At 33.0% G+C, this 27178-nt stretch overlaps 2 pseudogenes; one reads left to right on the top strand and one right to left on the bottom strand.

Annotated features, from left to right (window-relative positions):
- Positions 1 to 11609: 11609 nt before the first annotated feature.
- LOC122602146 lies at positions 11610 to 26017 on the top strand (annotated as a pseudogene).
- On the bottom strand, positions 17988 to 19115 carry LOC122602147 (annotated as a pseudogene).
- Positions 26018 to 27178: the final 1161 nt, after the last annotated feature.

Raw genomic sequence — 27178 nt, 5'->3', positions numbered from 1 at the left:
GGTTGTTGGGTGGGACAAAGTAGACGACGGGCCAAAGCCGGATTTTTTAGTGGGCCTGTTATATATCTATATAATTATTAAAACAATAGGAATTCTAGCCTTCTAAAGCTTTCTTCAATTTAAAGCTATTTTTAAAAATTGCCACATAAATCTTTATCCTATGTGGCTTCTCTATATTTTTTTCACAATATAATAAATCTACTAAATTTTATTATATAAACATAATATTAGATTAAATAGAAATAAAATCTATATATACACAAAATTTAAAAGAAAAATAAAAGTAAAAATCAAATCCTATGTCATAGTAGAAACCGTATGAACTTAAATTTTATTTTTAAAATTGGAAAATATTTTATACTATTGGTTTTTAAAGTGTTCATATCTTATTCTACTATTGGTTTTTAAAGTGTTCATATCTTATTCTACTATCATATTGTAATTATTTTTTATCCTTTTTTTGGTGGTGATTTTACGTTTTATAAAAACTATTTCAAGACACTTGCATCAATTACATGTTAATTTAACATAATTTGAATCATAGGTTTGCTCTTAATTAATTGTAATTACCATTGTATCAATTACCTTTATATCAATTACTTTCAAATAAAAAAACACATTATATCAAATATAAAAGAAAAAGGGCGTGTTTGTTTTTTTAACCGTTAAGTAACTGAATTGATTAAGTGACTGAATGGATAATGTCTGTATGGATTAAGTCATTACAGTTATTTTTTGTTTATTAAGTCATGAAAACAAACACTTTTGATGACTTAATAGAATAAGTATTTTTGATTAAGTCATGACTTATTTTATTAAGTCACAAACAAACACCACTTAAGTTTCATGAAACTATATTATTTGAATGAGTGTGATGAAATTCTAATAGATCACATATCACTTTGAAAAAATAACAGATCGTTATGATTTTACATTACATTTACATTTTAACTTAATTTTATGTTTATTAGTATTGCATGAAGTATAATATGTGATATTTAATATGAATATTTTATAATGTTTTTTTTGTAAATGCAAAGATTTTCATAAATAATAAGAGTTATATTTTGGATTTATCTATTTCAATAAATGTAAAGATTTTTATTTTACGATAATATAGATTTATATGTACATGCTTAAATAATTTATAACTGTTAAAAGTTATTATAAATATTCATATAACTAAAAAAACCTTTTTAAATATCCGCACATCGTGCGGGTAAAAGACCTAGTATATATATATATAATCAACTTAGTTCATTACAAATCCTAACAAAAACCATATAATTTAACTTACATAAAAAACACACTTATATATCTTTTACTCATAAATAAAGTTATATTTTTCAATTTTATAATGTAGCCGCAACCCCCAAGCTAATCTAATGTCTTTGTAGATCTAGAGTACTATTCTATAAAGTAACAATATAGAATAAGAGTATTATAGTATTATATCTTTTTATTCGATGTGTCCAATGTATAAGTGTTATCCAACCTAATATGTATGAATGTATTTAACTTGTATTATATTTATTTGTTTTGTTAAATTTTTTTTTTCACATGTCATATAATTTGAAAAATAACGTTTGTTATGTTTTCTAATATACTATAACTTTTTTCGTCATTTTATAAAAATAGTTTATATAATATAAATCGTTGAGTCTAACTTGGGGGCCTTTTTCTGACTCGTCCTACGTCTATAAATTCTCGAAGACAGCCCTGGGTGTTACAAGTAAAATTTAAATTATGAACTTAAAAGAATATTGATCGAATATTGATGATTATGGCTGTAAATGAATTGAACAACCAAAGAAAATTTTGTTCATGTTCGCTTGTTAGCTTAACAAATGATTCACAAATGAATTTACAAACATAAAACTCGTTTCATGCTAGGTCATAAAGAAAATTAGATTATTCATATTCGTTCGTTGTGTTTATGACTAACAAGAACAAACACAAATGGACAACATTAGCGAGTGGTAAAAAGTTGAATGTTTGTGTCTCAAAGATTGGTATTGAAATCGGATTCATTTATAGGGACCCCTAATTTTGCAAAATAATGAAGAATCTATTTTGAGAACAATATTCAAGTATGAGAAAACGAGTGAGTTTTAATAATTTTTGGAGATAGTCGGTTAATGAGAAAGCAAAGATGATTTGAGAATACAAGGTAAGCAATGTCTAGTAGAAATGTCAAATAAACAATAAAATACTTCAAAAATTTAAACAAGATGGATGGTTTATTAACTAATATTGTCATTCTTATAGTCGTTTGAAAGCTAACTGAAAAATATAATCTAATGTGTCGACGAAATAAATTTAAGGATATCTGAGCTTTCGTATCATAGCGGTCAAAGGAATATAAGGTTAGTTAAGGCAAGAAAAATGGACACCCAAAAACTAACTAATATTCCCCTCCCTCCCCATTCTCACCCTCTCCATTCTCTCTCTCTAGCCGGTCACCCCTCCCCTTTCTCTCGCTCTAGAACCTTTCTTCTTCTTCATCTTTTCTTCAAGATCTGGTAAGATTCTTTTAGATCTATGAAAATAAGCAGATGTTTAACACAAAGCTTTATGAAAATGTATTATATATGTATATATATGTCTTCGGATCTATCGATTTAAAAGAGAAACGAGATGGATTTCACGAAAACTACAAGAAACCGAGATATATTTGTTGCTAATCATTGGATTGGGTGGGTTGAGGGTAAGATCCGTTTGGTTTTTGTGTGTTTGGATCATATTAAACTCGATTTTGGCCAAATCTCTTTTTTCCTCTTTTTCTTTCTTGCGAATCAAACCCATTTCATATATATATATATATATATATAAAGGCTTGGGTGAAAAACTCTCATCTTTTTCTTTTTCTTTCTTTCTTTTTAGATCTTGGTAAAAGATTGCTATTAAAAATCGGTATATACAACAAAACGTATATTATTTATATGCTCAAAAATCTCAAAAATTGAAACTATATGTATAAATAATTGAAAATTGTCTTAGATCTGAATTAGATCTGGTCAAAGCAGGTCGAGTTCTGTAACACCCCAAATAGTTTAAGGTAAAAGAAATTAACCATTTTTCATAGTTTTGACATTAAATTAATTTCCTAGTATTTTATTTTTGGATATGGGGTTAATTTAGTTGGAACTTTAACGGATAGCGGGTAAAATACCCACAAAAGGTGGGATGGGTCGTGACATCTCCAAAGAGTGTCATCCATCCATTTGACTTGTGAGTCACTTCCCATTCTCTTTTTCTCTATCTTTTCATGCATTCCTTCCCATATCCTTCAAAATCAAAGCTCAATTCCTTCAATTTAAGATAGAAACTATCATAATAACCATCACCAATAATCCTTATCAAACAATTTGAAGAGTTAGGGTTTGTGGGTTTTATGGTGTGGCTGAAATTCCTAAGGAATTTGGAGGAGAAGAAATTGTAATTTAAAGTCTTGAATTAGTTCTTGGAAGTTTGAGGTATTGATTTCCTTAACCTAGTTTTATCTCCTTTTTCTCTTGAAATTAGGGTTCTTGGAGATTTCCAATTTGGGGGTTTTTACTAGAAATTTATTATGGATGGATTTTTCCCAATTCCTTAGTTAACCTAGTTGTCATTGAGTTATTTGATGTGTTTGATTATGAAATTGATAAGTTCTTGTGATAATTTAAGTTTATGAGAAAAGATGAGTTTTTCTAGTTATTGAAATAGTGATGAAAATGGTAGGTTGAACTACCTTATTGTGATTGTGGGAAATGAAAGTAACTCAATGACAAATGGGTTGGGTTGGGTTTAGAAAGGCTAGTGATTTAGTATGACTAGGTTGAGCTAGTCAAGTTGTGAATGTAAACTTATACATTTTATGATATGATCATAGGTTGAAGCTTGTTGTGCATAGTCGATTAGCCTTATTTTTTCAAGTTGCGAAGGAGGTGAGTATATTTGCATACCTTTAGGTATATGTTGGATCAATTGACTACACGTGTTGAAGCCTTTTGTCTATGGTGGTGTTGACCACCATGTTGAAGTTTATTTGTCCATGTGTGGTAATTGATGCGGCGTTAGCCCAAGTGGGGCATAGCATTTGTTGAGGCCTAAGAACCTCCGGGGCCTAAGAACCCCGATAGTTGATCTAACGAGGCCTAAGAACCTCCGGTGGCCTAAGAACCCCGATAGATGATCATGATTATGTTGTTTAGCTTATATGGATCCATATATGTATGTATTGTTAGTGTACAAGGTGCATATGTAAATGTGACATGACGATGCCATAGGTTACATGTAAAAGTCCTTGTACTTTGCCCTCCTTCGTATTCGTAAATGTATGCAAGTATATTCACTAAGCCTTTGCTTATAATTTAGTTGTTTACTCTCTTATAGGTAGTTCCGGAAGAAGGATAGTGTGGTTGAGTTGAAAGATTTGTAGAGCTTGAAGTTGACCTTGGCAAGACTTGAAGGTATTAGGTCATTCTTAGATGAATGACTACTTTGGTATTAGAGGCTTAGAAGTCCCTCTCCCTTTGGCTCTTGATACATTTTGTTTTCATGGTCTTGTCTCTGTTAAAATTGTGCAAATGGTCAAGTGTAAGTCTTTTTGGAAGGGTTGTGAATTGAACTTTGGGCGAAAATTATGTCTATATGGGTAAACGACCCATTTGATGGTCTCCTCGGAATTTGAAACAAGTTATGTTGTAAATTTGTTCAAAATGTGTCTATATTGTTATTGGCCATCTTTGAAATGTGTTTTATAAAGTTCATGTTGAATTGTGAAGGTTGCAAGTTTGTTCAAAGTGTTGGAATGGTTTAGGTTTGCTGATCAGGTGTCTCACTGCGACGTAGTGGGGGTAGTCTTGCCCACTGCGGCGCAGTGGTTTCCCACAGAAATGGTTTTGGTTCCTCCCACTGCGGCGCAGTAGGAGATGTATCGAACCCACTGCGGCGCAGTGGGGGCAGGTTCATCTTCTGGCCGAGGATTTCTACTGCGGCGCAGTGGGGTATGTATAAAAAAAAATTTTTTTTTTCCTTATGTTTTCGGTTTACCGAGTTTGGTTTTTTCAAGTTCTTTGTGTTACATGGTTTTCTTCGGGATTCAGATTTATATCTAGAGGTCTTTTGTGATTTTTGTGTTTTTTTTATATTAAATCTATCATATACTTGGTGTATATTTACTATTACTTGTTTTTATCTCTTTGAGTGTAATCTCATTTTTTTTTCCTTTTAAGTATTCATATATATGTTTCAACAGAAAGCAAGTATCTTTTTTTAGCTTTATTTCCGATTTTTTTAATCATGTTATATATTTAGATATATTTGATTTTTAGGTTTTGATAAATATATGTTTTATGTTTTGTTTCAAATCTTGACTACCAGAGTCAAAGAAAAGAAAAAGAAATCAAAGATTATTTTAGTTGTATGGAATATTATTATATGTAAGGTTTATTTGATTATGAGATTTATTTATTTACTTTTTTCTAATTTTTCCCATGTGATCCGAAAAATGGATATTAAAAATGTTTATTTAAAATTTTTTTTTTTTTGGAAATCCATACGAAATTTGTGGTTAAAACATATTTCAGAAATTTGTCATGAAAAAATTTTTCGCCGGTAATATTTTGTACATAATATCTTAATTCATCATCATTACCAAACTATAATATATATATATATACACTAAAAGGTAGCATAATTTTACAACATCTAAACCTATATGTACAATTTTTAAATAATCATACACTTATTCATCCAATTTTAGCTACATAAGGAACTTTGTACATAATGTCTTAAAATTAATTTTTTTTTCTTCCTAGACAAGGATGAGGACGAGGATGAAAAGTACTTGTATTATATTTCGAAGCAACATGGTTATATAGAAGCAAGAGGATGAATGAACATTTAAGGTTAATATTGGTGAGGGATATCTTAGAGATCAACTAAATAGATAAGTGAAATATCAAAGATCTGAACCTGTATTGAAGTTTAATTCACAATCGGGCAATCCTTCAAATTTTGTGATTAAAAGCCACATCATGCGTTCACCATATTGGTTTCGATGATGTAAAAGCATTAGTTCATGTGAGAAATACATTAACTCTGGAAAGTTTTATGAACATTTGCCGAGAACTTAAAGTTTTCAAAACTTTAGGGGTGCGTCATTGCTATACATGAACTTGCACCGACTGAGGGATGAGATCATACAACTTCCCTCGAAACCTAATTATCTAGGATGTAAGGAGCACGTTAAATGCTTATATTTTTGATATCTTACCATTATCTTACTTCTCTAAAACAACGTTAATGTCTTCATAAAATATGGCTTTCTTCGAAAGTTAAGCACCACATCACATATAAACGTTCAGATTTATTTTGGAGCAGACAAGGATCGGTAAGACGGTTAACTGCACGCTTTTGAGCTAGTCGAATTATGTTTGGCGGATTATATGAGGACTGTGGATGCGGAATGTATTCGTTAGACATTCTGAGGTAAATGATATTAGTTTTATAAAAGTTCTTTTAAGTATCTCTATGTATTTACATTTGAAAATTGTAGGGACATCATTGAAGGCATAAAACATCCACAAACTGTATTTATTTCATGGGGATATTAACTCCTGGAATACCCTCTGCTGGTATGTTCGAATTTAGAGGATTTAATGATTGGTCGGAGTTGACACTAGAGGTAAGAATCCACTACGTTTGAAGATATAGATGTCAACTCCGACTAATCATTGAATCCCCTAAATTTTAAAATACCATATGTAATAAAGGTATTCCATAGATTAATATCCCCGTGAGATTAATTCAATTCGTGGATGTGTTTGATACTTTCACTTATGCTCCTACAATTTCAAAATGTAAATATATATAGGTACTTTAAAAAAATTTTTATAAAACTAATGCCATTTACCTCAAAATGTCTAACCAATACGTTCCAAAAATTTTCACATCCACAGTTCTCATATAATATGCCAAACATAATGCGGTTGGCTTAAAGGCGAGCCAGTAACAACTGTGTCTGTTGAAAAAAAAAATCCTAAATGTTTATAAGTGGTGAGGTGCTCAACTTTCGAAGATAGTCATATTTTCTGATGATATTAATGTTGTTTTGGATAAGTAAGATAGTGACAGGATATCGAAAATATAACCCTTTAACTGTTGGGATTTTATTAACTATACAACCCTTTGTATCATAAATGGATGTTCATAATTTGAAGGGACTTCAAATTAGTTAATTCAAAGCTTAGGGTTTAACGTGTAACTAATTAAAAAATTTATTAATTAATCATAATCTAACTCAACTTCCCTTGAAAAGAGTTGCTAAACTTGAAATCCTAATTAATTAAAGATAATGGAATTCGACTTCCCTTATTGTTGGGGTTGGGGGGGGGGTGGGTGGTCAAATTCCCAAAACCCCAAATATTTAAAGGGAGATGATTAATCCTCCTAACTAAATAACCTAAAGATCCTCCTAATCACGAGATGATGACATGTGGGAAAATCAGAGGACAAGATTAGGAAATAGAATTAGTGGATAACACATGTCATGATTTGAAAGTTTTAGGAGGATTTTTAGGAAGATCTTTAGGAGGATTGATCATTTTCCTTATTTAAAACCTTAATTAAAACCTTTTAATATAGCATGAGCATCCTAATTAGTTGCGATTAATTAATTAAGCAAATAAGTTAATCTAGTTTAATTTATTTATGCAATAACTAATTAACCTAACTAATTATATATATATATATATATGCGGAATAATTAATAAAACAATTAACTAATTATTTTTCTAAAACGATCTATCATGCATGCAATATAACAAATTAATAAGTAAATAAATAAACAAGGAAAGAGGCCTAACCTCTTTGTAGAAACCCAGAGACGAGAACTTTGTCACGTACTAGAACCCAAGTGTAGGAACTCCTCTAAAGACTCGTACACACGAACAGATCTTCGACACCTAGCTTAGTGCTAGCAATAACTTCTACATTATAACGAAATATCCACCGGATATAAAAATAACTAGAAAAGCTAGCTCAAAATTCTCCTTCAAAGGGGGGAGAATTTCAATCCATGCTTCAAGAGAAAGAAAAGAGGATTGAATGGAAAAATGGTTTTTGGCCTCTATATATAAGAATTGGAAACCCTTAGGTTTCTTTATTCTAAAATCAATGTGGGGCAAGTAAACAACCCTTTCCCCTGTTCTCCTTATATCGTGGCCAACCTATGTGGGACCCAATGGGTCGACTATGGGTTGACTCATGTTGCTTGATGTCCGATCCCGTTTTCGACCCAACTTGCTTTTCCGACCCACTCGTCACTTCCAAATCTGTTTTGGAAACATTCCAAAAACTATTTTTAGAAACTTTTAGTTATTATCATTTCTAATGGTTCTTCTTTTATAAATATAAAGTTCAACTAAGCCCTTCCCATTTTTCGCGTGCGACCCTAAAATTTCATAAATATGAGGCCGTATAAATATATTGGAATATTCTCATAATTTCAATATTAACGAGCTCCTTACATCCTAGGTTATTAGGCTTTGAGGGAAGTTGTTTGATCTCATCTCTCAGTCGATGCAAGTTCATGTCCATCAACGACGCACCCCACGAAGTTTTGAAATCGTTGAGTTCTCGGCATACATTCATAAAATTTTCCGGGGTTAATATATTTCTCAAACGAATGAATGCATTCTTTGATCGGATTCCTCAAATATAGGACAATGCAACTCCTAATCCGGTGAATGCATGATGTGGCTAGTGCTTTTAATCTCCACAAAATTTGAAAGATCGTCCGATTGTAGATTAAACTTTATGACAACTTTAGATCTTTGATATTTCACTTCTTTTTTCATTTGATCTCTCAGCTGATCAATATGAACACCAAATGTCCATCCGTCCTTTTGCGTTTATATGACAATGAAACAGTAATTAAAGTATTGCTTCAAAATATAATACTCTCCATCCTTGTCGAGTAACAGAAGAAAATTAATTTTAAGTCATTATGTACAAAGTTTCCTTATGCGATAACTATCAAATTCGATGTTTATGTTTATGATTATTTAAAAATTGTACATGCAGCTTTACATGTTGTAAAACCTATGTTACCAAAAAAATATGTTACCATTTATACAATCCCTTTTATTCTAAAAAACATGTTACCAAAGAATCATGACGAAAACAGCATAATTTACTGTCATCAGAAACAATGATCATGAATTGTATCTTTGTATTGTCTTTAGGCAACTTCAATAAGGTGATTTTCACAGTTAAAAGACCCCTAACTAATTTTTGTCTCTTTGGAATACGAGATGACCCATCCATTATCCTTGTAAAAGTTTTTTAAAAAATTGTTAAATGCTCAGAAGAACAACCTTTGATGGTTTTGATTTCAGGAAAAGCGCTTTTATTGAGTAATTGTAAAAGTTTTTTAAAAAATTGTTAAATGCTCAGAAGAACAACCTTTGATGGTTTTGATTTCAGGAAAAGCGCTTTTATTGAGTAAAAGCTAAATCATGGTTAGTTCATTGTCTTTGGGTAAAATGCAAAAACTTATCCAAATAGTTTGAGTATTTTTAGTAAAATACTTCATATCTTTAACTACGTGCTACATTATAGTAAAATAAATGGAGTATGGAATTCTCAGGCTCCATTTGCTTGCAATACTTAAAACATTCTTTTTTTTTTTTTTTTTTAACTTTCAGATTCATTAGTTTATTCTTCACACTCTCTTATAATTTTGCACAATGTCATCTCATTTCTTTCCTCATTCTTGAACAACCTCAAGTTTCTTGCCTGTCAGATATAGTATACTATAAGAGCCAACATCAGCTTATTAACAATCATACCTGTTAACAATCATACCTAGGATGGATCAATTATGGGATCTATAATAATAATAATAACAATAATAATAATAATAATTAAGATATTAATGGTCTTAGTGGGCTTATAAAATAACATCTAGCTCATTGTTTTTGTTGGAACTATACTTACACATAAATTAATTTAATATTAACTAACCTATCTATAATATCTTATAAAAGAAACTGGATTCCTCCCCTTAGCTTAATTAAGAACTTGATAAGACCAAAATGTCCTTAAATAATCTTCCTTGCTAAGCACCCTCTCACATGATATACCAACTATGCCCTTCAACCATTTTCATCTCAGCATTTTACACATTTCAGTATTTCACACATCGTGAAAAAAGTAAAACCTTGTCACATGAAACACAGATCACCACCACCACCAATTCAAACTCTGCGCCACCAATCACCATCATGCCTTTCATCACCAAAGTTTTACCTTATTACACAAATCCGACACACCATACCGTCGTCGCTACCGCCGTCACATCGCGCTGGCATCCATCTAGTCTATGTTATAACTAAAAAAGAAGATTGAGCAACATTTGGCGCCCCTAATCCCCCTTCTTAGGCTTAATTCCTCCTCCTAATTAATCTAGCTCTCTCCTTTTTCCTAATTTTTTTTTCTTTTTTGCTAATTAATTAGATAGTTATATTTAAAATCTACCATAAATCTTTTTTTAATCGTAACAAATCTTTTTAAATTTTACAGATTAATTATCTTTAAAACTCTCACAACAAGTTATTATATATATAACCTAAATAATTTTTTATTAATTATTTTTCAATTATTCCTCTCCTTTATATCTTTAAAAAAAATCATGATCATATAACTTCTCAACAAAAGAAACATATATTTTTTTTGTATCACTTTAATTTAATTTTTGGTATTTTGTTCATGTTTGTTAATTATTTGATATTGAATTGTTATGTTATTGTCTGTTTTCCAACGCTTTCAATTTATTTTGTTGTCAATTGTTGGTTGACAATTACTTCTTCTTCTACAAAAGGTTTTATTCTTTAAATTTATTTTGCTATTTAATTTAATTTGCTCGCTATTTACCTTTATTTTTTAAATTAAGAATATGACATACTTACTTACTCGTTATAAGGGGAGGCTAAGGGTATGTTTGGCACAAAAGCTTGGAGTTGGGGCTGTGTTCAGGGGCTTGGAGCTGGAGCTTAGAAATTGGGCTACGAGCTGGGGCTTCTATTTCAACCCTTCTTCCACCAGTTTTTATTTTAAAGACCTTCGGGGCTTTTAAGAGCTTTTTTGGGTTGGGCTTTTAAATTAAAATGCATATCCAAACAGGGCTACCGTAATAAATGAAGCTTCTTTTTAAAAGCTCGGGACTTTTAAGCTCCTAAAAGCCCCTAAAAACACTCTACGAAACAGACACTAAAGCTGAGTAGCGAAACTATATATACTAACGTTTTGTAAACAAAAAGTTTGGTGCCCATTAAGTTTTGATGCCCTGATCAATTGAGCACTACTCACTTGCCCAACAACGGGCCTAAAGCCGTGAATCCAACAAAACTAAATTTCTTTTCTTTTGAAGGTCTAGACATTTTTAAGGGAAGAGATTCCCTTAACTTCAAATTAGGTAAATTTTGACACTTTATTAAAAATTAAGGATTAAGATTAAAACATTATCGTTTAATCTTAACTGTTAAATCAAAGGTCTATACTTTGACCCCTGAAGTTATTTCCACCCAATTTTTAGAAACTCAGATTTAGACCATCTCAAGAGCAAAAAAAAGCCAAAACCCTTCTATACTCTCTTCTCAACATATATACAAAACAGAAACAGATAAGCCCTTTATTCTCTCAGCAAAAACCAAACCAAAACATGTCTGTTATTCTCCGGGTTTTACCCGACATAGCAATCCGAACCAGACACCTTTCAACCCAAACCCGACCTCTGTTTCGCCTCAACAGCATAATCCTTAAACCCCTATTCACAAAATCTTTTACCTCTGTTTTTGCTTCAGTAACTGAACCTGTTGTCACTAATCAGCCCATAACTTCCAAAGAACTAAGACGAGAATCCGTACCCGGATCCATTCATGAAACCAGTAATCTTGAATGGGTCAACCGAAATGGGCTGTGTGGGGAACTGTGTGAAAATGATGTGGGTAAACGGGTCAGATTATGTGGGTGGGTTGCACTTCATAGAGGTCATGGTGGGCTTACTTTTGTTAGTCTTAGAGGCCATTATGGGATTGTTCAGGTGTCATGATTTTTTTCGGTCACTTGATACTTATTTTTATATACATTGTTTTTGTTTCTGTATTGATTTTGTTGTTTATATATAATAGTTAAAAGGAAAATGATTCATATGCCTAAAAATCAACCTAAAACCTTAAGAATTTGACATGTTTATTCCACTAATTTCATTCCTAACCTTGCCCCTTGATTTTTAGTCACACCAATTATGTTGATTTATCATTATCCTAGTTAAAATGATGCGTTTGTAATCATTTTATTGGAACAAAATTTTATAACTTTAGTTATAGAAGTCCCATTTTGGATGTGTGCTTTAAAAAAAAAAGAAGAATGTCACTTACAATTAAAGTATATTACATCAAAAGGTAAAAACTTTTTCGATAAGTAAAGTGAAAATTTTGGTAAAAGCTTGTTTATACTATACTGCAATTGTAAATCGACAGGTTGGAACGTGGTAGCGTTTTTGCGAGACCAAGTTTCATTTTTCTGCATTAATCGTTATCAAGTTGAAATATGGCTGCATAATTGATAATTTGATACCAATCAACTCTGTTGTATTAGTTGGTAAAAAATAAAACTTGGTTGAATTAATAAGGTATTTGCCTCGTAGTTTTTGTTTCATATAGATTTCCATCAATTTATTATGTTGTTAAATTGGTTAAAATCAGGTTACTACCCTTCCGAACGAATTCCTGAAGCTCATTCTATGGTTAATGACTTGAGACTTGAGTATGTGGTTTCTATAGAAGGTGTTGTACGGTTGCGTCCTAGTGATTCGGTTAATAAAAACATGAAGACTGGCATGATAGAGGTGAGTTCATGTGTGATTTAGGGTCTTTAAATTCAGTAGCTCTGTAAATCTGTGTTGTAACTTAATAGTAGGTATATGCTTCAGGTCACTGCAGAGGAAGTCCAAGTGTTCAATTCGGTGAGGGCTAAGTTACCGTTTTTGGTTACCAGTTCAGATGATGCTAAAGATTCTATCAAAGAGGAGATTCGTTTGAGGTATATATATCACAGATCTTTATAATTTCACATAATCATCTTATTTAAAATTGTTAGAAAGCATTCATCATTTGCTAGTCGTCCCGCATTACATTCACACACCGTCCTTTGTAATTCTGATTACTGGAGGTTGCATGTTGGGTTGATTGGGTAACTGGTGAAAGGAACAGACCTTTTGATACCAGTCGAGCTAGATTGACACCAGATGCCCAAGAACACTTTTGTCTATTTTTAATGAATGATTAGCGGCATCAAATATGATTACAAAGACCCTATTGTATTATTAGAAGTCTAATATTATAAACATCATTTTTAGGAGGTTTTATACGTTAAGGTATTCTTTGTTGTGCTTTTGTATTGCTCAACGCAGCCGCCCCATTTTGTTTTTCGCCAACTATTTTACTGTAAGTGTTTAACATATAAGAAAATATAGCATGAATGGACAAATTAGACTATACCCATTATTGTTAATATACGAAAAAAGTTATATTAAATGAAGATCATTGTTTTTGGGATACTAGTTTGGTTAAAGGTTTTAAAATAAATTATGTAGATACCGTTGCCTTGATTTACGTGGAGGTGCGACATCAAGTGGTGAAGCTCATCCGAAGGTATTTAGAAGATGTTCATGGTTTCGTGGAGGTACTTTATTGAGAACATTAAGTTTGAGCTCTTCAAACACAAACCTTTCATTAACAAGTGTTTATCCACTTTGTTTTGATCTTGACTTTTACATGGGTGTAAGGTAGATTGAGACTCCAATACTCTCTAGGTCAACTCCTGAAGGTGCTCGGGATTATTTGGTTCCGTCAAGAGTTCAGGTATTACATCATAATAAACATTTACCGTGCACCTTTTGTAGCTAATTTTGCATATGATATGAACTGATTAATAGCTTGTATTGTGTACATACATTTCCTTTTTGTGGACTCCACATTACTTGAGCTATATATAATATGATGTGAGTCGAAAAAAGTCAGTTATACGTGACATGATGTCAGTTTAACTCTACATTTTAACCTCAAGTGCTTAAAATCTTGAGGTGCATCTAATTAGCCTAAAGCTACATTCAGTTAGGAACTTGATCAAAGAATTTCATGAAGACATACGAGTTAAGTCTATCTAGTGTCTTAATTACCGATGATGCTATATGCTCTGTTTATGACTCGCTACCTTCCAGATTATTTTGAATGCATGTTTATTTGGAGCTGAAAGACTATAAAAATGTCTTGACATAATCATCTAACAGATTATTGCTTCTACATGCTAATGATAAATCACCGAACATTTTATTAATATATTACCAGTTGAGTGTCTAATAGAACTATAGAAGATTAACATTTCTTCCATTTTTTTGAACGGCATTATATTAAATAAATGCCAGTAGCAACTACCAAGAGGCTAGAAGCAAAAGTGTGGAAATGCAATCTAGAAATAAACACAAATCCAATCATCCTATATTCCTCCGAGGCTTTAACCAACATTATTTGATTTACTTAAAGCTTTCAACTCTTCAGTTAAAGTATTAAATGAGTGTCATTTATAAAAGCTTAGAGCACATAGTTGTGTAAGAAATAGGAACTTAATGTGACAAAACTGGTTTAACATTTTGGATTGCAAAATCCTATAAGTTTACACAATTGCATTCTAGTGTTAATTATACATCATTGACGAACCATAAGGCATACGCTGTAAGGTTAGCTATAAAAGTCTATGTATAGGAAAAATCTATCTTCCCGGCCATTGCTTTAGAGGTTTAGTCAAACACTCTACCTCTTTTGAAAAATTGTTAAATTGAACTCCAAAAGTTCAATTGGAGTTAAATTTCCAATATGCAAGCACTCTATTCTTGCTACGAAGTTATCGTTAGTTTTTTCACCAAGATGACTAAACCTATCTGCTTACAAGATAACTAATGATTGTGCTTGGTGAATCACCAAAAAAATCATATTGATGTAAGTTAGATACTCAGGGCTTATATAAATGGCTGATTTTTCATCAAATGAAACACAAATTTAGGGTTTTATGAAAGAAGAAAGTAGAAAGTGTCTGTTGATGTTTCAGTGACCAGGTTTTTAAATTAAATGGAATTTTGGTAAAATAGAGGTTTGTAAGCTGTAAGGAAGTCAATGGGGGTCGCTATTATTAAAGGTTCTTTTCTGTTTGCACCAAGGGCTTCAAATGATAGAAATTGTACTTTAAAAATAGAGGGCAACACCAATTCTATTATCTCTTTACTAGGCTACATGGGTCCGATTTTTTAGTTTACTGTTAAGCTCTACAATTATTGGTGGCGGGAGGAATTCTATTTCTTGGACCTATCAGTTAGAAATCTTAGAGATGTTTGTATTGGTTCAGGATTGTTATGGTAATTATATTCTGATTCACACTTGCTCACTTTATGAAGCCAGGAACATTCTATGCTTTGCCTCAAAGTCCACAGCTGTTCAAGCAAATGCTTATGGTCTTTGGTTTTGACAAATACTATCAAATAGCAAGGTCTCTTTTTATCTTTTTGTGTGTTTGTGTGTGTGCGTGTGTTTGTGTTAATTATAAGTTTGTTGACAGTGCCTGTACTGTACTCCATTGTGAACATTCAACTAATATACCATTGTTTTGTGACAGATGTTTTAGGGATGAAGATCTAAGGGCAGATAGACAACCTGAATTCACACAGCTGGATATGGAGTTGGCTTTCACTCCTCTTGAGGACATGTTAAGCCTCAACGAAGATTTGCTTAGAAAGGTTAGGAACACTTTATATGCTATGAAAAAAAATGGATTTGAAGCAGACTTTTTTTTTTCCTTTTCATTATTTACTCAAAGTTAGACCGGATTTTCCTTTTGTTTTGTAGATACGAAGGAAATGTAAAAAAGGGAAACAGTTCATAACCCATTTTACGTTGCATATTGAATCTGATTATTGTGACTTAGTCGCCTTAACGGGTTTCTAACATCTGGATAAACCAATAAGCAGACTCTGCTTGTTTAATTTGGTTATATTGAAACAAGCGGTTTCATCTTAGCTCCAGCAAAACTTATCTCCAAGGGAAAAATAAAAATTAGCGAAAAACCCCTTCATTTAATATAGTATCAGAGAATTCTACTCGCACCTCACAAGATGTAACTCCGCTCATTATTTTTTGGTCATTTTATGCTTGAATTCCAGAAACTGTTCAAAACTCGAACAACTGATTAGCTGATTGTTATGACTTCAAATAACAAAATGTACATCCAATTACCATTTCTGGTAGCCCTTTTATTACAACTCATGTTTCAAAATCATCTAATTACTTAAATATGCACATTTAGAAACCTCTTGTTCAGTAATTTACTAGTTTAGTTTTATCTTAAGGCATAAACTTGTGGTATGTTTCAGGTTTTTCTGGATATAAAAGGTATTGAGCTACCAAATCCATTCCCAAGGCTTACATATGCTGAAGCAATGAGTCGTTATGGTTCTGACAGGCCAGACACCCGTTTTGATCTTGAACTCAAAGATGTAATAATACCGAGTTCTTGTTACAAACTTGTGTTCTCTTTTGTTGTAGAAAGATTTATGTAACCCCTTTTGTTATTGTTACAATTACAGGTATCTGATATTTTCTCAGATTCTTCTTTCAAAGTTTTCACAGATGCTATAAGTGATGGTGGAATTGTCAAAGTAATCTGTGTGCCTTCAGGATCCAAAGCTTTTTCTAACACTGCTTTGAAGAAAGGTGACATTGTCAGTGAAGCAATCAAATCTGGGGCAAAGGGTTTGCCATTTTTGAAGATCTTGGAAGATGGTAATAGCTAATATTATGTGATTTATGTTCCGGCGAAAGTTGGTTGGGTAATGGGTTGTGCTTGGGTCAAAGGGGTTATTTTATAGCGGGGGTTAAATCAGGTAAATTCTGGTTGTTCGATGTTCGCAAACATTTTTGTTTACGTATATCAAAAACTTTACTATCATTCTTAAAGTGTAAGATATAATATGATTAAATCGAGTTAGGAGGTTTAATGCATTTGAAGTACACTTTAGACTACATTTCACCTGTTCGACAGATTTGATCATTTTCTTTTAGAAAATCATGGCATGTAAAAAAGTTTTACCTATTTGACTTGTTTGAGATAAACTATAATCCAAGTCAGTCTAATAAGTTGTACTATTAATAACCTTTAGTATATACAAATGGATTATGTATGGTAGATACATTATATGTATTTGGAGACGAAATAGGTGGATATGGATACTAATTTTTAAGTCACACAGACGAGGATTGATGGATATTTTGGATTATTGTTAACGTTTTTTCCTTGTAGGTCAACTTGAAGGGGTTCCTCCACTAACATCAAGTTTGGATCCCACGAAAAAAGAACTATTTCTAAAAAGATGTGAGGCTGGACCGGGTGATCTTATTTTGTTTGCCGTGGGTCCTAGTGTATTGGTTAACAAAACGCTAGACCGGCTCAGGATGTTTGTAGCCAACATATTGGGCTTGGTTGACAATGTAAGTTCCTAAGCTAATCCACTGGCTCACTTATCTTTATACTTTTTGTAAGTGTGAATATTGTAGTAAACTGTTAGGGGGCGTTTGGTTCGCAGAATGTTTTTGAAGGAATTGGAATCTGTCAATGGAATTGGAATCTGAAGGAATTGGAATCTGAAAGTTTTAAAATCTGTGTTCTGTTTGGTTGGCAGAATTCAATGGAATTTATCAAAGGAATTGGAATGTAATTTATGTCAAATGACAAAAATACCCTTTAATTAATTTTTTTTATAAATTGTCTTCTTGCAAAATTTATAATGTTATTCTAGTTACTTTAGTAAATTATATTATATATATATATATATATTAACTTTTTGCTTTATATTTGAAAGAACTTTTTACTAGTAAACCATTCATACGTAATTCACAATTAATATTCATTTGTCATACACTACAACCATTCATACAAACAAATCCCACAATATGCATCGAATTTGTTCCAAACAAACCAACTATTACAACTTACCATGTCTTTTTCAAACTACAATTGGTTCAAAAAACCGTACATCCAAAAGCTTCAAAATAAGTACCACTAACTTCGACATAAACTATATTACCTTAACCATTTTCTTAATTTTCCGACATCACAAACCGTACCCAATCCTCCCTTTCTTCTTCTTTCAAATCCCAAAAAGTAAGTACATTATCATGATCACTTTTCATTTTACGAATTGCCTTAAAACTTTCCAATTGAGATAGTGATGTCATTTTTTCAAGCTCCAACGTTAGCATAGCGGTTTTTTTTTATTAAGTTCAACTTCAAGTTTTATACCTTCACTCAATTCCGCCGATGATTCTTTGAGACGTTCACCAAAATACATAACCGCATCATTGAAACTTTCAACCATAGAAGTTGTTTGAGATGTGCTCTTCCTTTTCTTACTAGTAACACTTGAAACTTCTTCAACTTGAACACTTGTGGTGGTACGTGCCGTGTGGCTACCTTCCATCGCTTCATCAAAACTATCATGCGAGTCTTCCTCTAGTTCCTCAATATTTATTTGCTCTTCCATCTCGGTAGCAACCTTGGCTCTATTTCCTTGAGCTCGATCTTTTCCAAAAACAATACATAAATCTTCATAATGTGGAAGCTTTTTATTTTTCCATTTTGATGTCCCTTTATGACTCTATATCACATTAAAACAAAAAATATGTATATATATATCAAATCTGCCATGTTGCTACCCAATTATAATTGTAAACAACTTAATAATAATAATAAAACCAAGGTAATACCTGGAGATAAGCATCCCATAATCCTGGAGATGTCGTGGTCACACAATTGTTCTCCTTATCATAACCAAACCCACTTGTATTCAACATATCAAATACAACTTGCCAATCTTTTTTCATTGTTTTTATTCTTGATTCAATGTGAGATTTACCCAAAAGACCTGACTCAGGAAGCGATACTTTCAAGGTTGCTTCAAGATGAGTTAAATACCCGGATCTAAAGCCATTATCGGCTTTATATCCTCCTACATTTACCATGGTTAGTAAAGCTTCCACCAACTTTCATCTTCTTCTTTCGTCCATCCCCGTTAGGTTCTGTTTTGACTTGTCATACCTGTATTATGCCAGTAAAAACAGTTGTAACTAACAGTAAAAACAGGTTACAAAAAACTGCACTAAACAGCAACCAAAACTGCAGCAAAATAACCCAAAACTTGCAGTAAAAACAACATCAAAAATAGCCATACAACTGCAGTAAAAACAGCCTAAAACTTGCAGTAAAATTAGCCATAGAACAGATCTCAAAACTGCAGAAAAATCAGCCCAAAACTGCAGAAAAAACAGCCTAAAACTTGCAGGAAAACCAGCCCTAAACAATCTAATTAAAGCAACACTCAAACTCCACTACAAATAGCCTAAACAACACTCAAACTGCATTAAAAACAGAAACAGCAAAACAGAACAAAGGTATAACAATAATACAGAAACAGCAATACATAAATAAAGTAAAATAAAAACATAAATGGTTCAAATCACAACCTACATAAATGGTTCAAATACGACTAGCATTCCAAGACTCAAACATAGTATTTGCCAAGTTATTTCTAAATGTAGTCCACTCGTTTGAAGTTACAACAGAATTTATATTATCCTTTTCTCCATATCCATCTCCATTTCCAGCTCCATCTCCGGTTCCCTCATCTACAACATCTTCCATTTCTTGCGGGTCATCTTCTAATTCTTGTCTTATAAAATTATGGAGGAGACAACATGCCATTACGATCCTAATCTTCGTATCGATAGGATAAAATGAGTTGTCCTTTAAAATTTTCCACCTTCCTTTCAAAAGCCCGAAACATCTTTCTATTACATTTCTTGTGGATGAATGTCTCATGTTATAGAATTCTTTTGGTGTAGTCAGTGTCCATCACTCCAATCATTTAAATGATATCTTTGTCCTCTATAAGGGGCTAAAAAACCCTCTCCATTTGTATATCCAGCATCTACCAAATAGTAACCGGGTCTAGCAACTCTTAATCCATTAGGACGATCAAGAGCATCCCGTAAGACTCTACCATCAGCTGCAGACCCTTCCCAACCCGGTAAGACAAATATGAATTGCATATCTTGTGAACACACGCCTAACACATTTGTGGCGATATCTCCCTTTATTTGTTCTATACCTAGGCCTCTCCCCGATTGGTACTAAACATTGTATGTATGTTCCGTCTAAAGCTCCTATTCTAAAAGAAAAAAATAATCAGGTTATTATATATTGCAACATATATATAGTTAATAACTGTAACACCCGTCGTTTAAAAATAAGAATTTCCAAAAACCTTTGCCTAACGGCGTTAAAAGAAGCGGAATTAACTTTAAAAGTCCAAACCAGTAAAATCTGTTTGGTTTATTCATTAAATGGTGTTATTAGCCATATCATCAAAATAAGTCTAAATAGAAATCCATCGGTTGCCCAACATTAAGCAACCGTGTACATTATCAATACAAGTCATTAATATTTAAACATAAAGCAAATATCTAAAGCGAGCAGCCACTATGGGTAAACTATATCTACTTTCAAGATCATCTACCCATGCCTCACATCTTCTCACATCTACCTGCTCACTATTGTTGGACCTGAGGGCACAACACATTTAAAAGAGCAAGTGTTAGCTAACGATTTAGCTAAGTAAGATAACACATAATTTATAAAACGTTTGTCCATTTAAGACATTATATAAAAGTCATATTAAGTCGTAAGGCACCTATCATCAAACATATCGTCTCACATACATATCATAGCATCAACATCTTTCATATTAGGATGGGTCATCCTAAATGTCCTAGTCATCTTTTACTTCACATATATCATATAAGCATCATCGTATAGTGTGACATAAGTCACTTACATTAGGCGTGACATAAGTCACTCATCACATATAAGGTGTAAGTATGTGTATAGGCGGTCATAGGACCTAACAGGAAACCTCACACCCGACTGGATGGATAAGCTTTTCAGCGATCCATCAATGTCGTTAAGGAATGGCAAGCCAATCCAGGAGTAGTCTGTATGTTCAAAGACATTGGTGGGTAATCACTCCACCCGGAGATACTCAAACCACGTAATTACGTTGCAAGGAGCCACCCAAGCAACCATATACGCACTCACCGGGCAAGGGCAAGTACGGGTTAAGCTTAACACTTTCATATCATATACGAGCTTGGTTTTCATCACATATAGTTTAGGTGTCCACGTTACCTAAACATCATCACATATCATCTGTTACGTTTGGGCCCTTAAACGTGCACGTGTCATGGCAACTTAATAAGTCTAGTGAACTAGATGAACAAGCCATGTAACCATGCACATTTCACATATCATCATCATACATCACATTTCATAGCATTTCATTTCATATCATCACATCGCATACATTGTTACATCACGTACATCGTCATACATCATTGCATATCGTATATCATTACAACATTGCATAACATTTATCATCTTAGATCGTACATCATTTCATATCATATCATCTATTAAGCATATATATCATCTCATAGCAATACATATCATTGGGGTAGCATTTCAGGCTTTTATATGCATCTACATAGCCCATATCACCTCCCGTATAATCCCGAATACCCATAAGCAAACAAGATACCATTTGGGATGTTATTATATGAAAACTATGTTTTTGTTGAACCCTCAGCGTGTCAAAGTAGTGTATCTTACCTCAATGGAGTGCACAAGAAATGATAACGTAAGTTACCGAGCTTTGCAAGTATTCCGACTACCTATAATCATTAAACGACATAATGAGCTAATAAATACCCACTCACTTAAGGTCATGACTCACGTCTAAATACCTATAAACATGACTCATGACAATGCTTGATGCATCGGACATTCGATTAATACTTTAAAGCTTACATAACTCGACGAAACTCGGGATACACTCACTAAATTAACCTTTCTGGAAACTTGACATTACAATCATCTTTCAAAAACATTTCCATTAGAAAGTAGACTCTCTCACGATTCCGTGGATATCTTATTTGTCAAAAACGGAGTTACGGTTCAAAAGTTATGGCCATTTGAAAATTCCGTCGCTATTGCGTCGCAACTACCTAGTTGCGTCGCAGCTATGTGTCACTGGCTTCCAGTTGCACCGCAGCTTAGTAGCTGCGCCGCAGCTAGCCCCGATTCTACACAAACCTCATTGTTTAACCTCCAAAACTTAACCAAACACACCCCAAACGACCCCTAACCTTATGAACGACTTTTGCACCTCAAAATTCACCATTTTAAGACCATAATGATGCAATGAAATCATTGATTAATCCTTACTTGATTTGCATCATATAGTTAAACGTTTTAGGTTACCGAATCGATCAAAACACACGTTTTTGACATCAATTGATCTTCTAATAACCTAGACCAGTTATGGATCTGATTATATGATTGAAAGGACATAAAATCGACGTTATTATACCTTGGATACCTGGAATTACAAAGAGGATGCAAAAGGCTTGATCAACACACCCGAAAACGTATGAAGTCGCACAAGAATTGATCAAGGAGAGGAGGGACGACCTAGGACTTGAAGAATGTGTTTTTGGAACTGAATAATGACAGGGATTAGGGTCTAATTACCCCTAAACCTGCTGTACACACTTTTCTAAACTTACATTCAAGCCCCTTCACTTCACATCTTTACATCTAAGGCTTAAATAACCTAATGGGAATACTTACGAACACTTTAATCACAATTAATCATCTTAAACACATTAACACATGAATCATTAAGGCTTTAAAACCTTACACAGTGCACATTAATCACACATAAATATTAAATCTCTTAGAGACTTAACGGACACGTTGTATTGACTTAATGACTCAAGTCAACCGTTAATTAAAAGTTCGGGATGTTACAATAACTTAATATGATGAATACATATACCTTGAACCATTTCCATCTATGGTCGGTGGAGTTCTCAGGAACGGGTTCGGGTTTCTTTAGCAAACGTGAATGCAATCTGATAACCGCATTGCAAACTCGGGAAAAAGTTCTACTAATTGTTTCTCCCGAACGATGAAAGTTGCTTATCATGACACGATTCTTAATATTATGAGCTATCATATGAAGAAAAATAGTAACTTGTTCTTCTATATCCATATTTCTACTTGCTTTTAAACCACCAAATGTTATAAGCATGCCACACAACTTCTCAAAACACCTCCGAGTCATCCTAATATTTGATATTGCTAAAGTATCACTCCCGTAAACATATCTATTCAAAATTGAGTGTCGACTTATTTTTGACAAAGTGTATCGAATACATGGTTTATTAATTTGGTATTCAATAACCAACATGTAAAGACATACAAAAAACCAATAAATAATTATATTCACTTGATTCCACCAAGCTAGAATCAATGTTTGTCTTCTTTGCTTACGTTTTCGGGTTGTTAAACTAAGTCGTGCCATGTCATGTCCATAAAATTTTCATATATTACACTTGAAGAACAACTGGTTTTACATATACCCATTTAACAGTATGTGTGTACATATGTATAGATATAATAAAAAAAAAGAGAAGAGACATATATACTAGCATAACAAGTTATTAATAATTAAAACCTAACTTAACAATTCCATGATGATAAAAGAGGTGAAACGAAAATCAGTGACAAATTTATATATATATACAGGTTTATATATATATATATATAGAGAGAGAGAGAGAGATTTACGAAGAAGATGAAGGTTTTGAAGAAAATGAAAAAATATTTACCTTTTGGAAGAACAATATAGATCTAGATCAGGTAGGTGAAGGTTTTGAAGATGATGGAATTATGTTGCAGCTAGGGTTCATTTGTGGTGGGAGGGGCTTTTGGTCTATTGTCTGAATTCCAAAGGATTCATAAGCTTTCCATCGATATATGGATGGAATTAGGAATTCATTGATTTAAAGAATTTGATGGAAAATTCTAAATTCCAATTCCAACCTTTTGTTGAACCAAACATAGGAAAGTGTGGGATTCAAATTCCAATTCCTAGGAATTCCATGAACCAAACACCCCCTTATTTTCATATGCAGTCTAAGCACTCTATCTTGTGGGTAACAGATTTCCCCATGTTTGAATGGAAAGAGGCTTGAGGTTTGTACTATAACAAACAAGTGTTGGTCAATATATAAATAAAATAGTAACATAGAGGTTTATTTTTAGTTCTTATAAGATATGGTCATATTAACTTTGCAGGCACTTCATCACCCATTTACTACACCAAATCCTGAAGACATGAACGATCTTGCCTCTGCTCGTGCCTTGGCTTATGACATGGTCTACAATGGAGTCGAGGTAGTTTTTAACGTAGGAAATGTTTGTGTAGTATGAGGTTTAAGGAGGTGTTTGAATGTGTGTATTGAGGGTGATTGTATGACACTAAATAACTAGAATCAGATAATCAGTTTTGATAAAACAGGATGTAGAAAATAGTTTCCGATTGTGCTTCTGTTGAAGCTATAATTATTGGATGATTAGTTGAGTCTTTGGAAATTTCTGATTATATAACAGAAAAGATGGCCAAGGACATCATGTGAAAAAACGGAGACGTCGTGTGAATCACTGTTTAAAGTCTTAAAAATGTGCCTTGTGCCCAAAGTACTATTCCCTTAGATATGATCCTTAGATGATAAACAGGAACCACAGTCTCATTTAAATAAGAAAGTTTTCTTTTAACTAGTTTTATTTCTGCTTCTAGATTGGTGGAGGAAGTTTGAGAATTTTTAGGCGCGATGTCCAGCAAAAGGTTCTAGAGATCGTTGGCATTTCCTCTGAGCAGGTGAGGAGATACGGCTTATAATGGCATGCTGATTGAACTTGATAAATTTACTGTCTATTAATGAAAGAACCGCTTTTAAATACTACGTGTTATATTAATTTGTAGGCTGAAGCAAAGTTTGGATATCTACTAGAGGCTTTGGACATGGGTGCACCTCCACATGGTAAGAAAGACTTCCTCAGGTCAAATGACTACTTTTTAGCATTTAGAATAATTTGAAAAGGCTGTAAGGATATGTTGATTTTCCAGTCTGAAACTTGTTGATCAAACATGCTTGACTTCAAGAGTCATATTGTAGAATCACAGCATAAATCATTTATTATATGGCATGGGAAGTTTTAACTGACCCAATTGCACTGGTTTCCAGGAGGAATTGCTTTTGGGTTAGATCGACTGGTGATGCTACTGAGTGGTAGCAGTTCAATAAGGGACGTGATAGCTTTTCCCAAAACCACCACGGCACAATGTGCTCTTACTCGTTCACCTTCAGAAGTTGATCCTCAACAACTCCGAGACCTCTCTTATCGTCTTCAATAGACGTACGACATTTTACTTATTCTTTTAAACGGAAAATCGTACATTTTAGAAGCACGCGTCATTTGGAATTTTATCTTTCATTATAGTATAGTTATCGGCAAAAAGTTTGTATACATCTGAATGAGATCATATTTATCTTGGAAAATAAAAATATGCCAATCATGAGTATTTGGATAAATTTGAATTCACCTTCAATTACTTTACGAATTCATTAGTGAAGACATTTGTAGAAATTGATTCGATCCAAGATGTTCTTAAAAAAGACATTTGTAGGAATTGCTTTTGGGTTAGATCGACTGGTGATGCTACTGAGTGGTAGCAGTTCAACAAGGGACGTCATAGCTTTTCCTAAAACCACCACGGCGCAATGTGCTCTTACTCGTTCACCTTCAGAGGTTGATCCTCAACAACTCCGCGACCTCTCTTATCGTCTTCAATGGATGCACGATATTTTGCTCATTCTTTTAAACGGAAAATCGTACATTTTAGAAGCACGCGTCATTTGTAATTTTATTTTCCATTATAGTATAGTTATCGGCAAAAAGTTTGTATACATCTGAATGAGATCATTATCTTGGAAAATAAAAATATGCCAATCATCGAGTATTTGGATTGATTTGAATTCACCCTTAATAACTTTACGAATTCATATTAGCTTTACATGAGCCTTACTGCCTTAGTAAAGACATCTGTAGAAATCGATTCGCTCCAAGATGTTCTTAAAAAAGACGGGTTGAAAGTCGGTCATCTGCAATTTTATTAGCATTTCAAATTTAGTTTAGTATCCTCAAGTGCTGATATAAATTTTGAAATTTTGAAATTTTGAAGAGGGTAAGTGGTCACTTTGGTCACATTATGTCATTTAGTGCCAAGAAAGGTATCACCTCAAATAAAGTATGATTTGGAACAGCTTTTTAGTTCTTTACATTTATGATTTATCCCATAGCAGTTCTTTATTATCAAAAACTTTACTGATAGTTATTATTGGTGTGGGACTGTGGGGGCAGATCTACACTAGCCCAAGCCCAAATCTGCCAAAATGTTTGTCTGAAAGTATGGCTGGCTTTCTGCTTTACATTATTAATTTGTTGTGGTTGGAGTTTATTGTACTTAAACTAATGAGGTGTTCTGTTTTCTTGAAGCTTTAATGCAATACTACCTGTCTATCTACGCTTTAGCAAGTTACAAACATTTTGTCTAAAATTACTCCGATACTTATACATATTTTCAGGAGTTGGTTACGTTTCATGTGCAACACGTTTATGTGTATCTTTACAGATTAAACATGGCGAATGATTTATGTTTATGAGATCCATACTTAAATAGTTAAATTCATCTGTACCTTCTAAACCGGAGGGGAAGTAAATTATTGTACATACTCTGATATCGAGGACCGTACATCTTTGAATAAGTGACCATATGTTTTACGGATGATCAGTTTGCAGTAGATGCCTTTCTTATTTGGCAGGTACTCATGATTACAGCTTCACAGTCTCAATGTCATGTTCACATTTTTCATAATTGAATACGATTTGAAGGTTAAGTTCTACAAAAATGAGGCTGTATATGAACTAAACATTAGTAACGAATATCTTTCTCAATAACTTTAAGTTATTAATTAGTTATAATTAATAAGCTGGCACAACAAACTTGTGTAGGTCAAACGCGTACACGACACGATAACTAATTGTCTTCTTTTATTCAAACACA

Source organism: Erigeron canadensis, chromosome 5, assembly GCF_010389155.1.
Source record: "Erigeron canadensis isolate Cc75 chromosome 5, C_canadensis_v1, whole genome shotgun sequence".
Classification (NCBI taxonomy): Eukaryota; Viridiplantae; Streptophyta; class Magnoliopsida; order Asterales; family Asteraceae; genus Erigeron; species Erigeron canadensis.
This window is presented reverse-complemented; position numbering and strand designations above follow the sequence as displayed.